Source organism: Vombatus ursinus, unplaced genomic scaffold (assembly GCF_900497805.2).
Source record: "Vombatus ursinus unplaced genomic scaffold, bare-nosed wombat genome assembly UNPS02014798.1, whole genome shotgun sequence".
In the NCBI taxonomy this organism is placed as follows: Eukaryota; Metazoa; Chordata; class Mammalia; order Diprotodontia; family Vombatidae; genus Vombatus; species Vombatus ursinus.
The window spans coordinates 59498903-59513738 of record NW_020954576.1 but is presented as its reverse complement, the minus strand read 5'-3'; positions in this window follow the sequence as shown (position 1 = coordinate 59513738).

The following is a 14836-nucleotide window of genomic DNA, read 5'->3' as shown; positions in this document are numbered from 1 at the left end:
TCTTTCTTTCTTTCTTTCTTTCTTTCTTTCTTTCTTTCTTTCTTTCTAATATGGAAATGTTTTACATGATTGTACATGCATAATCTATATCAGATTGCTTGCCATCTCAAGGAGGGGGGACAGAAGGGAGGGAGGGATAGAGTTTGGAATTCAAAACCTAACAAAAAAAGAATGTTAAAAATTGTTTTTACATGTAATTGGGGGGGCAAATAAAATAGTATTTTTTAAAAAAGACAAAAACCAAAGTCCTTGTACCAGAAAATTTATGAATTTTAGTAATGGGCAGCAGCCTGGCATAGTGGATGGAGAGCTGACCTCGAAGCCAGAAATATCTATGTTTAGGTCTTGGCTGTGTGACCCTGGACAAGTCACTTAACTTCTCAGTGTTGTAGACCCCTCTCTAGAAGTATGAGTTGCCTTGGTAGAGGACATTCTTCATTAGGAACTCCCTACCATCAATAAAATCTCAGGTCTAGACCTCATTCTATCCTGCTTCAGCCATAAGATAATCATTCCCAGAGATTATAAAGTCCTGGTGACCAAGAGCTGCTTTGTGTCTTTGTACCCTCAGTGCCTGGCACAGTGCCTCAGAAACAGGAAAATAATATACACAATAAATACAACAGTATCAGTGGAAAGAACAACAAAAACAAAACAGTCAAAACTGAATCCTTCAAAGTTATCATGAAATAACTTGGCACCAAAGGAGAGAGATGAGAAGGCATTTCTCCTTGCTTCTTTGCAGAGGTAGGGGGTTACAGGTACAGAATACTACATATAAGGCAGACTTTTTCAATATATTATATAGTTTTGCTCAAGGGTATGCTAGTAAATGTTTGACAACCAGTTCTCCCCCTCCAACACCCCCCCAAGACAAACCCAAACCCAAAAACTTTGGACATCTTTTTGAATTTAATCTGCATTATCACCATTTTCTCCATAGTTTCTTAAGTCTAGATAATCAATAAAATAACACATTAAACCCTGATTTCTAGCCTTTAGCCAATTGCTGAGGTATAAATGCTCACACTAAAAATTTAACAGTTAGAAAACTATGTCAGTTGATTCCAGGTTATCACTGGTTTACTGGACTTTTCCTCCCTCTTTTTAATTTTTTTTTGGTCAGGAGATGGTTATTTAGGTTGGGGAGAGTAGAGGAATATGTAGGAAATTATAGGTGAAGTAAAAAATGAAATTTATTAATAAAATTTTGTTTTAATGTTATTTTAAGAATTTTTTTTAAAATGTAAAAAATGTTTTAAAAAATTCTAACCTGTGAATATTATTATATAGATTACATCAGCTTCTTTTCCATGTCCCACATGTGTTGTGTGTTTGAAATCTGGTCACTTTATGTTGAACTTATTTGGTCCTTATTATTTTTATCCTGTGGGTCAGGCACACACAATCTAACAATCAACAAACATTTTTTAAAATACCTACTATGTTCCAAACACTGCACTAGTCTTTGAGCATACAAAGATGATAAATGACAAGTTCTGCCTTCATGGGTACCACATCAACTGATTAGTAGCAACAAATTACTGATTTGTTGAGGACTGCTAGAGGCAGGCACACTGACACCACTGAGAAGTGAAAGCTGATCACCAACAATTGTCTGACAGCAGGAAAGAAGTCCAGGAAAAAAAAAACATACAAAATAGACCTAATGACTCAAAAACTTAGCAATCTGGGGCCATTCAGTGAAGGCACAAACACTCATATTTACTTCAATATGTTCACAAGGGCATCAAGAAAGATTCAAATTAACATTGAGTGTGCCTTGTCTAAGAAAGCAGGGAAATCTAATACAATTTAAGGTACATTTGCATGAAAAGTGAATTGGGCATGCAACTAAAAAAACTAGAAAAAGAGCAAATTAAAAACCCCAATTAAATACCAAAATGGAAATCCTGAAAATCAAAGGAGAGAATAATAAAATTGAAAATAAAAGAAACCATTAAACTAATAAATAAAACTCATAGCTGGTTTTATGAAAAAGTCAATAAAACAGATAAATTATTGATTAATTTGATTAAAAAAGAAGAAAACAAAATTATTAGTTTTACAATTAAAAGGGTAAATACACCACTGATGAAGATGAAATTAAATCACTTACTAAAAGTTATTTTGCCGAATTATATGCCAGTAAAACTGACAATCTAAGTGAAAGGGATAAATATTTAAAAATGTAAACTGTCCAGATTAATAGAAGAGGAAATAGCATGCTTAAGAAACCCTATCATAGAAAAAGAAATTGAACAAGACATCAATGAGCTCCCTAAGAAAAAAAATCACCAGGAATAGATGGATTCATAAGTGAATCCTACCAAACATTTTAATCCCACTACTATATAAACTATTTGAAAAAATAAGTAAAGAAGGAGTCCTACCATATTCCTTTTGTGACACAAATATGTTTTAATACCTAAACCAGGGAGAGAAAAAATAGAGAAAGAAAAGTATAGACCAATTTCCCTAATGAATATTGATGCAAAAATTTAAAATAAAATACTAGCAAGGAGATGATAGCAATATATCACAAATATCATATATTATAACCAGGTGGGATTTATACTAGAAATGCAGAGCTGGTTTGATATTAGGAAAACTAACAGAATAATTGACTATATCAATAACAAACCCAACAAAAATCATATGATTATTTCAATAGATACAGAAAAACTTTTGATAAAATACAATGCTCATTCCTATTGAAAACCCTAGAAAGCATAGGAATAAATGGAACTTGCCTTGAAATGGTAAGTAGTATTTATCTAAAACCAACAGCAAATATTATCTGTAACAGGGATAAGCTAGAATTCTTCCCCATTGTATCAGAAGTGAAACAAGGATGTCCATTATCACCACTATTATTCGATATTGTATTGAAAATGTTAACAATAGTAATAAGGGAAAAAAAGAAAATGAAGGAATTAGAATAGGCTATGAAGAAACAAAACTGTCACTCTTTGCAGATGACATAATGGTTATGCTTAGAGAATCTTAGAGAGTCAACTAAAAAACTAGTTGAAATAATTAACAGTTTTAGCAAAAAAGCAGATATAAAAGAAACCTACATAAACCGTTAGCATTTTTATATATTACCAGCAAAGTCCAACAGCAAAATGTAGAAAAAGAAATTCCATTTAAAATAACTGAAAACAATATAAACTATTGGGATTCTACCTCTCAAGACAAATCCAGGAATTATATGAGCACAATTACAAAACACTTTTGGCACAAAGTAAGATCTAAACAATTGGAAAATATTCATTGCTCCTAGGTCGGCTGAGCCAATATAAAAAAAAATGACTTTACCTAAATTAATGTACGTATTCAGTGCCATTTTTCAAGCTTTTTTTTTTTCTTAAGGTATATTTAAAAAAGTTAATATATATTAAAAAGCTTCAGCAAACTTTGTGGAGAATTGTTGGAGAGCACTTTCATGACCATGAGGTTGAAATTTACAGCAAGAGTGACCAAAAAAACCCATTTAATCACTTAGAGTCTGAGAGGGTCTTCTTTGAACTCTACTATCCTCTTGTAGGATTGTTTTGTCTGAGTGACTTTACTTCACATAATGGACTCATAGCCAGTACTAGATTGTTTTGATGATTACTGCTTTGTAATAGTTTGAAATGTGGTTCTGGTAGGCTGCCCTCCTTCACGTGGCCAACAAATAGAGTGGTGGATCAGTGGAATAGATGACGTACACAATACACAGTAGTAAATGACCATAGAAATATTTGATAAACCCCAAAATCTAAGCTTTTGGAAGAAGAACTTACTTTTTGACAAAAATTTCTGGCAAAACTGGAAAGCAGTTTGGCAAAAACTAGGTTTAGACTAACATCTCATATAGTATGCCAAGATAAAGTCCAAAAGGATAAATGATTTAGACATAAAGGATGATATCATAAGTAAATTAGGGGAGCATGGAAAAATTTACTTGTCAGATCTATAGATAAGGGAAGAATTTATGACCAAACAAGAGATAGAGATGATTACAGAAAGCAATATAGTTTTGATTACATGAAGTTTTTTTCTTTTTTTTTTAACAAATTTATTTATTTTTTTGTTTTCAACATTTACTTCCATGAGATTTTGAGTTCCAAATTTTCACCCCATCTTGCCCCTCTCCCCACCCCCAAGATGGCATGCATTCTGAATACCACTTCCCCTAGTCTGCCTTCCCTTCTGTCTCTACCCCCCTTTTCTTATCCCCTTCCCCTTCTATCTCCCTACAGGGCAGGATAGATTTCTGTACCCCATTTCCTGTATTTCTTATTTCCCAGTTGCATGTGAAAACATTTTTTTTAAACATGTATTTTTAAAACTTTGGGTTCCTAATTTTCTCCCTCCCTCCCTCCCCACCCACCCTCGTTGATAAGGCAAGCAACTAAATATAAGTTATACATGTGCAGTTAAGCAAAACACTTCCATAATAGACATGCGGTGAAAAACTAACTCTATTTCCCTTAATCCTATCCCACCCCCCCATTTATTTTATTCTTTCTTTTGACCCTGTCCCTCCTCAGAAGTATTTGCTTCTGATTACCACCTTTCCCAATCTGCCCTCCTCTCTATCATCCCCCTACTCTTGATTACATGAAATTAAAAAGCTTTTGCACAACCAAAACTAATGCAGCCAAAGTTAGAATGAAAATGGGAAACTAGGGAAAAATTTATTGCCAGTTTCTCTGATAACAGCCTAATTTCTCAAACATATAGAGATGAGTCAAATTTATGAAAATAGAGCCATTCCATAGTTGGTAAATGGTCAAAGGATATGAACAGGTAGTTTTCAGAAGGAGAAATCAAAACTATCAATAGTCACATCAAATGTTCTAAATCGCTAATGATTAGAAAAATGAAAATTAAAACAACTCTGAGATACTACCTCATACTTTTCAGACTAGCTAACATGATAGAATAGGAAAATGATAAATGCTGGAGGGGATGTGGAAAAATTGGGACACTAGTGCATTGTTACTGGAGTTGAGAAACTAGTCTAACCATTCTGAAGAACAATTTGGAGCTATACTCAAAGGGCTATAAAATCATATATACTCTTTGACTGAGTAATATAACTACTAGGTCTGCATCCCAAAGACAACAAAGAAAAGGGAAAAGGGCTTATTTGTGCAAAAATATTTGTAGCAGCTCTTTTTGTGGTGGCAAAGAATTAGAAATTGAGGGGATACTTATCAACTGGGGAATGGCTGAACAAGTTGTGGTATGTGATTGTGATGGAATACTATTGTACTATAAGAAATAATGAGCAGGATGGCTTCAGAGAAACCTGGGAAGACTTACATGAACTGATGCAAAATGAAATGAACAAGGAGAACATTGTACACAGTAACAGCAATGTTGTAAGGATGATTATCTGTGAAAGATTTAGCTACTCTGATCAAGACAGTGATCCAAGACAGCTCTAAAGGACCCATGATGAAAAATGCTTTCCACCTCCAGAGAGAGAATGGACAAACTCTGCATGCAGATTGAAGCATGTTTTTTAAAACTTTCTTTATTTATATTGTTTTGTTTTGAGCTTTCTTTTGCAACATGGCTAATATGGAATACCTGACTTCTCAAGCATAATTGATATCAGATTGCTAAAAAGAACCATAGACAATTAAGAAATATTGATACTAAACATATGTGCACCAAATGGCAGAGTGTCAAAATTCTTTTTAAAAAAAGTTAAATGAATTACAGGAGAAAACAGACAACATATTCGCTTGCCTTCTCAATTTATTTATCAAATTATTTTGTCTATTAATGATGCAAAAACTTTGTTTAGGTCTCACAACAGTTACATAATTTTGTTGATATTAAGGTTATTGAATATGTTTCCTTATTTTTGAAAGTCTTGGTTTATTCTTTTTTTGTTTTGTTTTCAGAACAATACAAATATGGAAATTTGTGTTACATGACTTCATATTTGTCATGTGTTTTGTATTTCTTGCTTTTTCAATGGATGGGGGAGGGAGAGAATTTAGAAGTGAAAATAAAATAAAATTGAATAATGAAGATCTTGATTTAATACTTAGTTACATTGCTCTAATATAAGGTTCTACGTTCACTTCATTTCAATATTGGGTTTAAAGGGTTGTTATGGTGGAAAATGGTATTTGACAAATATATATAGAGCCAAATAAAAAAAAAGTGCATCATTGGCTATGCTTACTAAATGATGATACTCATTTTTACCCCACTCAACAATTATGCAAAGGTTTTTGTTTAAATTTGGCTAGTAATTTCTATTTCCCCTGATGTGGAGATGAAAGGGTGATGGTCTCTAGGCTTCAGATCCCAGGTATGGAAGGTAGCCATTTCAGGTGAGAAGGGGGCTGCAGCATGGAGAATGGCAGGATATGTTGATAGAACTTGGTTTTCTCCTGGTGAATAGCCTTCATTTGTTTCAAGCCATCTGATACAGTGGTGGTGTGAGGGGAAGGACAGAAAGTTCAGTTTCAGGAGCAGGGTTTCAAGTCTAAAGGAGTTCCATCCTTGGGTACTTGAGCCTTCAGCCCACCAGGCCTGTACAAGCTTTCTTCCCCCCCCCCCACTCCAACTCTGGAAGTAGAGGGTAAGCAGCAGAGCTGGAAGGAAAAACATCAAGGGGCTCAAGCATAAGGAAACTGGGCTAGGGAACATAAAATGTTCAAGTGTTCCAGGGAGAACAAAACAAGGAAGCATACGGTGGGAACTGTCTGTCTGCCCACCTGCCTGTCTATCATGTAGAGAACTATCCAATGTAGACTGTCCTGGGCAAAGACAGGGAGGAGAGCGACAGGGGCAAGCAGTGTCTATAAGCACGCTAAACAACTATGCCACTCTCCTCAATTGTATTTTTTTGTTGCTGCATTTTGTGCACCCCAGTAGATGCTCTTGCATATCCTCTTTGTTTTTTTTATTTAGTTTTTTCAGTAAATAAAAATATTCACTCCACCCACTCCCCACTGAAAAGAAAGGGAAAAAAAAATCAACTCTTCGTAACAAAACAAAACAAATTCGTACACTGGCCATGTCCAAAAATATACTTGTACCCTGAGTCCATAATTACTCAGAAGTTGGGTTAACATGCTACATCATTGATCCTCTGGAATTGTTAAACCTCCTCTTTAGAGACCATTAATCTAGTCCAACATCCCCTTAATTTTACAGATGAGGAAACTGAGGCTCAAAGAGACTGAATGATTCACTTAAGATCACACAGATAGAAAATGGCAAAGCCTAGGTTCCTTTGATGGGAATTTGGTCCTTTAACAAACCTAAATCAGTGGTTTTTTTCTTCTGCATCCTTTTCAGCTGTGCTGATTCTTTTTCTAGTGAATAATTTTACTCTTATTGTGGGATGAGGGCAGGAGGGAGGGAGTTGATAGTCAATTCTCTCTCTGCAAATGTTAAAATAACTTTGAAAATAATCACAGAGAACTTACCAGCCCACATACAATTTTGCTTTCTTTTTACCTGTCCGCTTTCTCCTAAGGCAATTTACTGAGGAATAAAATAAAACATTTTCTATTTATTATCTTTCTTATTTATCTATTTACCAAATTTGGCAAGATAGTATTTTGATCCTTGACATTTATTATTAATACAGTGTTTGAGATTTTTAAAAAAGGATTCATAGTTTTTGAAAATATTCATTAGAGAGAATGGAAGATTGATAACAAATACATATTGCAAAATAAAATATAGATCAGAGATATAACTAGTGCTTCTGGTTCCCAGAATATCACAAGAGAAATGTGCCTTCAATCAACAGCATATATTAAGTATGTTCCATGTGCCAGGCATTAGGGATACAAAAGAAAAAATCAAAGTCTATGTCCTCAAAAAGCCCATTTTCTATACGGGAATAAAACACATAAAATCAAAATTTTTAAGGCAAATCCAGCTGTGGGGGTGGGAAGACACCTCAGGACATTAAAGACATATAAATGAAAATCCCAGAACACCAGAGGCTTCCTACCTAGAAAGGGACTCAACTGGGGCCAGGCTAGGCCTGGGGGAGGGAACTGAGACATCTGGTAACTTCCTACTTTAGCTAATTATTCTTGCTAACTAGGTGCTAAGCTTAGTTATTTATATCTGCTGAAGGAACAAGTGCAATTATTGCATTCTAAATTTCTTAATTTTTGCACCCTTGATCAGAGTCCAGGTTGCCTCTCCCAGTTATGGATCTCCCATGGTTATAACTCATTACTTCCAACTGGGTATGACTTTTTGAAATTTTTTTTTCTTTGTGGGCTTGGACTTTCCAAAATAAAACAAAATAAAACTTTCCAATCCTCAGTATGGAGATTATGAGAGAAATCCCTTTACCTGGCTTTGAGTCATGAAGTTGTGGTAAAATCTTTTCTACTGACAAGTGAAAAAACAGTGGCTTGAAAATTCCTTTAAATGACTTAAAAGGAATAATATTAACAATGATTAAACAGCCAAGAATGTTGAAGTCTCTGTTCTCCTGGCTCTGGAATGAATCTCATTAAAGCATCTATCCAGTTTTAGCAATAATAATCACTTTAATACATACAGGCCGTTCATATAGCTCAGTAGAGACAGTTGAAAGACTTTGAATGAGAAAATTCATATAGGAAGCAGCAATGGAAACAGTTAGACTTGGTGTCAGGATGGTAAGGGTTCAGATCTGGCCTCTGACACATTCTCTTAAGGCTAAGGTATGTAGGGCTTGCCTTATGGAATTGGTAAAGGGAGTTCCTGGACTGATGAAATCATAACTTGTGACGCCAAACAATTAATCACCCCTTGCTGCTCTCCTACTTAACTTGCTTAGCATCCCAGGTCCAGTTTGTTGTTGACCGTCTCCTCAGCTCTTTCCTCTCAGTTTGGGTCCTGTAACTATAAACATAGGGTCAATCAATGCTAATTCTCTCAGTTACCACACAGGGATTCTGGGAGGATTAATGAGTATGAAACACTTTAAGCTTTTTGGAGCAAGGTGCTATATAAATATAAGGCATTATTGTAGCACTCAATCTCCATTCTTCAGCAGGCTGCTAAACCACCCTTGCAACTTCTCCCACCAATTAATCCCCATGAATAAGTGGTGTATGACTAAGAACCGCAAAATGAAGGGGGCCTTTGATCTGGAAAGTGGGTGTTTTTAAAAACTGATCAGTTAAGGAGAACTAATTGGCTCCTCTCTGAACTTCTCCAGGGGCCTGAGCATTTGGAAGGCAACGTTTTCTTCAGTTTTTTTTTCCTTTGGTTTCTTCTGTTCTCCATTGGAGAAATTTGTTACCCAGAGTTCAGGGCAATTTAAGCCAGACTTTAGAATGAACAGGCCAGGAGCTTTTGCTGGTAACAATGCTTTGCTTTCTGTTCCAAAAGATGAAGAGAAAAGGGTAAACGCCAATGAAAAATACCAACATTAAATAGCTTCAAAAATATTCACAGAAGAAGGAACAGGATTTAGGAAAGGGAAGGGAATAAACCTTTATTTAGCACCTGCTATGTGTCAGGCACTGTGCTAATTTACAATATTATTTCATTTAATCCTACCTCCCAATTTGAGGCATTGAATTGTTCAAGGATAGGTAACAGTAGGTAGTGGCAAAGCTGGCATAATAATAATAGTAGCTAGTATTCAAATAGCGCTTTATGATCTGCAAAGCACTTTGAAAATATCTATTTTATTCCAAATTTCTCATTTACAACAATTCTGGAAGGTAAATGTGGTCATTATTCATATTTTATAGATGAGAAAACTGAGGTAGGCGGAGGAGGAGTGACTTGCCCAGGGTCTCACAGCTAATAAATAGCTCGAGGTGGGACTTGAACTTGGTTCTATTCTGACTCCAAGTCTAACACTCTATCTACTGCACCACATACATTGAAGCCAAGGTCTCCTTTATATCCATTAACTACTCTTTCCATTTGGATTTTGGGTTCCCATACTCTATATTTACCTTACTCTTTTTTATTCAGATTCTGATCATTTTATTAATTATCCATCCACGCTCTTGACTTTGGAAGTATTAAATACCATATAAATACAGTATAGGAGAGGTAGTATGGTATAGTGGAGAGAGAGTTACCCTCAAGCCAGATTCAAATCCCACTTCTGACACATACTGTGTAACTCTGGGCAAATCATTCCAACCTCTTGGTGTTCTAAGTAACTCTCTAAGATGGAATTACAGGTCTGATTCTTATCTCAACTTAAATGTAAGGCATTATTCCAAAAAGTCATACCCAGTTGTCTATAGGGGAGAAACAACCACTGGTCCAGTTCTTTTAGCCACACTGTCAATTTTGGATTATTCATTCTGATGTAGTTTATATTTGCTAAGAATATACCTGCTGTAACTTGCAGACATCTTGAATGGCAGAGAGAAAACATTCTAGATGTGAGCTTGTGTAATGGAAAGAACACTGGATTCAAACTCAGAGGTCTGGGTTTGAATCTTGGCTTCTTTTCTCTCTGCATGACCTTAGGTGAGTCACTTACTTCTGACTCTTAGAATCTCTGGTTCCCTTCAAAGCTTAACTTCACAAGATCATTTGTTATCTCCCTAGCTTGTTAAATCTCCCCTGCTTCTCCTCCTCTCCCACCCCCACCAAATGAATCACCTTGTATTTATTTTTAATAGAGAGGCAGCAGGATGGTGTGCAAGGGCAGGTAGCTTAGAACCAGATCATGGAGGATCTTCTCTACATTTCTTTTTCATATCTAAGTTGTCAGTTGAGTTCCCTGAGCACCCACATCAGTCTTTCCAGACAAATCCCCCTTTTCTATCTCATTGGAGTTCATTCCCTTTGTGTCTTTAGAACTAAATTCTTAAGTATCTCCCCTCCTTCCTGGGCTGACTTTCCCTAAAACATTTTACTCCATACAATCCTAGGTATTTTTCCTCTGAATCCTTTGAAATCTGCCTTTCCAAAATCTAGGGTGAATATCAGACTGTGACTAGATTTCTTCTCCTCTATCATAAACTCTGGGATACAATGGCCACTTTTCCTCACAATTTCCATCACTTCCATTTCAGCAACTAGCTTCTCCCTGTTGATGAAAGTCATATCTTCTATCACAGAGTCTAGTCGTGAGTTTAGTAAACTATTATTATTATTATTGGCTAGGCAATGTGGTTAAGTGACTTGCCTAGAGTCACACAGCTAGTAAATGTCAAGTGCCTGAGGTCAGATTTGAACTGACCCCCCTAGTAAACTCTTAATAGAAGGATTTGTTCTGTGAAGTTTGGATTCAGTCAAAAGGCCCCACTTGAGGACCTAGAGGGCCACATGTGGCCTCGAGGCTACAGGTTCCCCACCCTGGTAGTCCAACCAAGCCTTCTCTCCCTTCCTCCTCCTCCTCTTCCTCCTCCTTCTTCTTTTCTGTTTCTGTCTCTCTGTCTCTGTCTCTCACCTTAAACTTTGTTCATTTGTATAGACATTTGAAACCTTGAGTTTTCCTATTAGCTCTTTTCTGAAAATTCACCTCTTGTGAATTTCTTATTGCCTCATTTGCAAGAGTGAAAAAAAGTAACCGTGCCCCTGTAGTCTTCAGTTTCTTTCTAAAGACTTCATAATGGCTTGTACTTTTTTTTTAGTTTTCTTATGGAAATGTCATTTGTGCCCATGTGAATCACCATAAATAGTTGGTTGTCATCCATTTTGATAAGTCTTAGAAGGTTCTGCATTATGTCCTGGATATGTGCCCAAGCAAGACAATATACTTCTCTATTGTTCTCATCAGGCTGATAATAGCTGACTCAGTATCCTTGAGCAGGGAATCACCATCTATTATTACTCTTCCATTCTTCTCTGCCCTTTACTGGGCGCTCTCTCACTTAAACACTTTTGTGGCTGTGCTGTGTGGACGAGCAGCCTCTCCTCTTCAGGAAGAACCTCAAATCTTTATTTTTGTTTGTTTTTTTTATTTTTTTATCTTTTTTTTTTTTAAAGATGAATTGTACAGTGGTCCCATTCCATTCCATTTTCCTCTGTGTAACATTCTTCCTTTCTCCATCATCCTGACAAAAGTTGCCCCCCCTCTACTTTAGATCTCTTCCTCTCTCCCCACCTTCCTCTGAAGCCTTCTTCTTCCTCTGCTTCTCTTTTCAGAATGCTTTATTTTCCTTTACAGCCTAGAGACTAGAGGGGGCATTCTAGGAGTTACTTTGCCCAGGGCTTAGTGGGGAGGGGGGGGCCTGACATATAGTATGTGCTTAATAAATGTTTATCTATTGATTCATTCTTCTCCAGTAAGGAGATCAGCCTATAGTTGGAAGATAAGTAAGAGCAGTGCTGGTAAATGTTTAATAATCAGCTCTCTGGGAGGAGTGTAGGGAGGGGCAGGGGCAGATGTATGTATGACATACTTAAGTTTAAGCTACATTATTAACATTTTTTCCATCACTTTCTTAAGTCTGGAAATCAACAAAACAATAAATCAAGCCCTGATTTGTAGTTTACTGATTTCCAAGGTGTAAACGTTCACAATGAAAATGTAGCAATGGACTCTAGGGAGTTGGTTCCAGCTGGCTCCAGCACATCCCTGGATAAGAGGCTGGGTTGGGGCAGATGTACTTACATTACATTATACACACTATACAAGCTACACATAATTTCCCCTCCTCTCCATAGTATTTCTTTGAACTACTTGTGGGTGTTTACACCTCAATGCTAAGTACCTGGTTAAATTTTGTTTATAGTCAATTATCACCTCTTAATAAGTTGATTACAACCTCATTCAAATTCCTTTCCTTTGTCTCAACTCCAGTCACAAACCCCTTCAGCCTTCTACCAACCTACTCTCTGCTTCACCAATTTACCCCACCCACCAATCCACTCTATCGATTTGGTTAACCCTAAACATATATAGTCTAAAATGATCTCCTTCCTTTTTCATCCTTACCATTATCTTTTTCTCCTTGAGTCTAAACCTTCAGATTCTACTATCTTCATTGATCTTCTTTATCAGTGGGAACCTCCTTAATTGTCTTGGATCCCCCTCTTTCAACCAGTAAGTAGAATTTAGACTGCTCAATTCTTACCTACCCTTCAATTACTGAATGAGTGTCGCCTAAGACAAATTGAGACCTGGGAAAGACCTTAGCTTAAAAAGGCCAAGGTCTCCTACTTCATCTGGGGCCATTGCCAGTCATCCTGACCTGTCTTGCCACTGGAATCCCGATGACTCTGGAGGAGAGAGTGAGGCTGATGATTTTGCACAGCCCTGCTTCACTTAAATCCAATTCACTTGAAAGTCAAGACATCACCCTCCTGATGTCATTGGTCCTCTTTAAGAACAAACAACAAGAATTTAGACCAATATCTAGATCAGGGCTGGGGAACCTTCCACCTCAAGTCCACATGTGTGCTTCTAGGATACATGGCTATGGCCTTTTGACTGAGTCCAAGTTCTATAGAACAAATCCTTTTATGAAGGGGATTTGTTCTGTGAAGTTTGGATTCAGTCAAAGTGCCACACTTAGAGACCTAGAGGACCGCATGTGACCTTGAGACTACAGATTCCCCACCCCGATCTAGATACACCATCAATCTCCTTGAACTTTTTCTCAATTTTCCCCAAATTTTGCCAAATTTATCTTTCCCAAATTCAATCTCTGACCAGCTTCACTAGTCAAAATCCCTTCAAACAACTTCCAAGGATGTCAAGCTCAACTAGAAATGGATCCCTAATGGCCACATATGGATTTAGAAAGCCAAAACTTAACATTATCTATGTTATATTGTATTTTTATTTATTTTGAAAACCTTCCCCAATTACATTTTAATCTGATTCTGACCACAGTGGGGAGTGTTGTGGGCCACACTGGTCTGGTGGTCTTGACACCTCTGAACACTACTCCCTTTTCTTCCTTGTTTGGCTCTGGCCTTTTTCACCTGGTCCTTCTCTGACAACCTTCTTCCAAAGAAGCCAGAAGTAGAATGTCTTGTTCTGCTTGCCCAACTTTCTCCTTATTCCTGTTGTATTCTCTGTATCATGTTATTGTTAGGGTGATAGGATTATGCCTTATGATCACTTCTCTGGAGCTCCAAGGAATCTTAGAGGCCAGCTGGTCCAACCTCCTCGATGTGCAGATTCCCAGGGGGGTTGTGTGTTGCTTGTGGTGATACAGATAATAAAAGGCAGGTCTAGTATTGTTTATTGTTTAGTAATTGTTTTCTGTGTTTGTCTTACAATTGGACTTCAAATTTCTTCAATTCCTTTGAATCCCATATGGCATAATATTAGTCCAATAAACAAACAAATGAATAAATGAATATATATGTGTATATATGTATGTGTGTATATATACATACATACAGATATACATACATATACATACATACACACATGCATACATACATATGTATGTATGTATGTATAGATGTACTACCCTTTGGGATCATCTGACATAATATTAGGTCCAATAAACAAACAAATGAATAAATGAATATATATATATGTATATATGTATGTGTGTATACACATACATAATATATGCATACATATACACACATACACACATACATAGATATGTATGTGTGTATGTATGTATGTACGTATAGATGTACTACCCTTTGGGATCATCTAGCCCATTCTGTGTTTGTTATTTCTTCACTTTAGTGCATTCCTCATACTATTTTTCCAGCTTCATTGGACATCATTGCCCCTCCTGCACTCTGGAATCCAGTCAAACTGGCCTTCTCTCTCTTCCTCACACATGGCACTTTATCTCCCATCTCCGTGCTTTGAACTGGACATCTACCTTGCCTGCAATGCACTCCCTCCTCATCTGCTCTTTGTAGAGCTCATCTCTTCATTCAAGATATAGCTCAAGAACATCTT